This window comes from Crocodylus porosus, unplaced genomic scaffold, assembly GCF_001723895.1.
Source record: "Crocodylus porosus isolate Cpor-Errol unplaced genomic scaffold, CroPor_comp1, whole genome shotgun sequence".
In the NCBI taxonomy this organism is placed as follows: Eukaryota; Metazoa; Chordata; order Crocodylia; family Crocodylidae; genus Crocodylus; species Crocodylus porosus.
In genome coordinates, this window is record NW_017728907.1 from 53,055,490 (window position 1) to 53,058,639 (window position 3,150).

Sequence of the window (3,150 nt, forward strand, 5' to 3'; positions counted from 1 at the left end):
CTTCCCTTATTGGAGGCTCAGCAGGAGACAAGAATGAAAATAGCTGCCTTAAAATGGCACAAGGAGAAAAAGCCCTAAGTACTAAAGGAAAAGTGCAGTTATCAGTGAAAAAATTAGATTGCACTCTGCTTGTGTAAGGATTCATCCAGCTTTCCTTTATCTGCAGAATCACTTAGAGTTAGATTGAATAGGAACCAAGTCATAGGCCAGTCTTTCAAAGACAGAGAAGGAACATCTATGATACTGTGTTGGCTGTGCAGGGTGAGGAGGAGAAACTTAAATTTGTATACCCTGTTGCTCAGCTAGCTAATTTTTTGTTATTCTACATTGAATATTACAAGCAGTGGCAAACTTCAGAAGATAAAAAAAAAAATCTAAGGTTACTTGGTGTTCCTTAGGTGTTGATAGGGGACGTAATAGTAGTTAAGTTTTACATCTCTTTTACATAACTACATTTGATTCAGTTTTAATTGGTTTTTAAATAAGTATTTCCCATTTTAATGAAATATTGCATAAACCAAATAAAATCCAGGTATTTTCATAGCTCCTCCTGATACTGTGACCCAGCCTTAATCTATGAATTTGTAATAGCTGATAAATGTGGTCAGAACAGTGGAAGGAACCTAGACTATCCCCAGACATTTCCAGATCAACACAAAGTAGAAGGATCCCACTATCATTGGTCTCTTGAGATTTTCATTGCTTGGATTTCAGTTTTCTATGCAGTTTTTTGCCAGGTTAAGATTGAAAAATGGTTAACAAGAAATTGTTTTTGGTTTTGATGATGTGAAAGGTATCTTTATTGTTTCAGTTGGGAGCTAAAACTAATGTGGAAGCAGCATAATGATACAGAAAAGTCTGCCTTTTCAGAGTATGAATAAATGTATTTCTTTAATATGAATTTCTGGTAAATGATTTGGGAGCTTTATTGTCTATACATGAATATTTTACAGGATGAGTTTTTTGGGGGGGCAAGGATTTTTTACTCTTTTAAGCATTCATACAGTCTTGGTTTGATTTGGAGCTTGGGGTGAAGGTTTCTTTTTAAGCGAAATAATTTTTAAAATGATGTATGGTTTCTTTGTGTCTGATCACATGCTCGTATATTTAAAATGGTAGTAAAATACCTTAAAAATGCCATTTCCTTGTTTAGGACCTAGTTTCAATTCCTTGCCACCACAGAGATTTTCACGGGCATGATATAGCTATTATTGCTGATTTAACATGTACATTTAGTAAAACCAGCTGTTCCTTTTTTGGCACATACAAGATGAAAACTACCTTATTCTTTATCTCTACACAGGATGAATGTCTCTTTGATAGTGAATTAAGTGCTCTGGAAAGGTAAGAGATTGACAGCAGTTGAAGCTGAAGTCTAATGTTTATAGAGCAGATTAGAGTACATCGAGCATTGGTTCAGGCTACTTTTTGCCATTCTGTCTGCATGCCTCGACTGATTTGGAGGATCTTCGTATACAGGGAGTGTCCATTTCACAACTTTACTTATTTACTGAGGTGGCTAGTGTGTAATTATTTTTCTGGTAATGTAGAGACAAGTCCCCTTTTGTAAAGGACTAAGAAGTCTACTTAATTTGAGAGAGGCCACCAAAATGGCCATTATAAAATAGTAACTTTTAGTCCCCATCAGTCTTCAACAGGTGATCTAAACCAGCGTTTTTCAACCCGTGGGTAGCAAGACTATATGAAAAGGTTGTGAACACAGTTTAAATATGGATTCTTCTTTAAAGGAGAAAAACGTGGGAAACCCCAGCTTTTTCCTTGTGGGCTGGCACAATTCCAGCCTGCAAGGGGCTGCTTGGGGCTTCTTGGGGACAGCGGTAGGTCCAGAGGAGAAGTGCTGTTCGTTCCCAGAGGTGACAAGCTTCCAGAGAAGGTACCTCTTCCAGTGGTTTCTCTGACTGTCCTTTCATGATGCTGGAGGTCTCTTTATGCAGCGTCTTTCATGCTAAGATCCCTGTGTGCTGATCTAGTAGTATGCAGGTACCTTAACAACTGGATGCAAATGTATCTATTTTAAGTCATTTTACCTTGTCAGAGCAGCGTAGAAGAGCCCTAGTGTCAATAAGGATTGTGTCTTTATTTCTGGAAATATAACTTGTTTCTCATCCTCTTAAAAAGATTCAGACTCCTTTTTTAATGTGTTGTCAACTTTTCTGATGTCTTTTTCTTCCCATCTGATGCCTTTAATCTAATATCTTAGCCATCTTTTTAATACTTCTTTATACAATATCTTTCTAGTCTTCTCATCCATCTGGGCCTGCTCTTTACCCTTCCTTTCTTGCCTTTTCCCTTTTTAGTTTCTGTTCTCTTGCAGAGCCTGGGAGAATAGGATACCTGAGGTACTCCCAAAGCAGCCCAAATGATATCAATAGTGTAGAAGATAAAAAGTTCAACTAACCATCAGCAAAACAGGGCTGTAAAATGCTGGGATAACAAGCCTGACTAGTTGTTCCCCCCCCCACAGTTATTCATAGTAGTCTTTGGTTTTACTAGGTGTGCAGCTTTTCTATGGGAATGTATTTTTTTCCGGGTTGATGGTATTCCTTAGTAGAGGGTGATACGTATGAATATTAAATTCTGCAGTGGAGTAGTCATAATTGGCTATTCATAGTTATTGTTTGAAGGTCATTATTTAATTTTAATGTTTTTGATTGGAAAAGCTGATTCTCTTTTAATTACCTTCCCAATAATAAAGCGAAAAGTGAAAAAACCCACACCTTATGTTTGTACTTGTTCCTTTCTGAAGTTGCTCCATGTGTTAAAGGTATTGCATTTCTACCTGTAAGTGAGCTTTGACTTTTGGCTTGACCTTTCTGGGAAGAAATAGCAGTATAGACAGGGTGATGTAACCCTGGGAGCACTTTGGACTGCTGGATAATATCTTAAGCATTTTCTTTGGGGACTGATGGCAATTATCTGATGTGTGTTCCCTGGCTTTAATTATTTAAAAAAAAAGTTTCTTAAATGTAGAAAGGGATCAAAGAAGGTACATTGGTTTTACTGTTCTCTGATTTTTGTGCCTGTAGCTGTTGCTTTGCCTGCCCCTAGTATTTGCTGTGTAATAGGCTGGCTGGTTTCAGAGGACTGATAACCGAATACAGAACTTGTTACTTATATATTTTTAGTTCT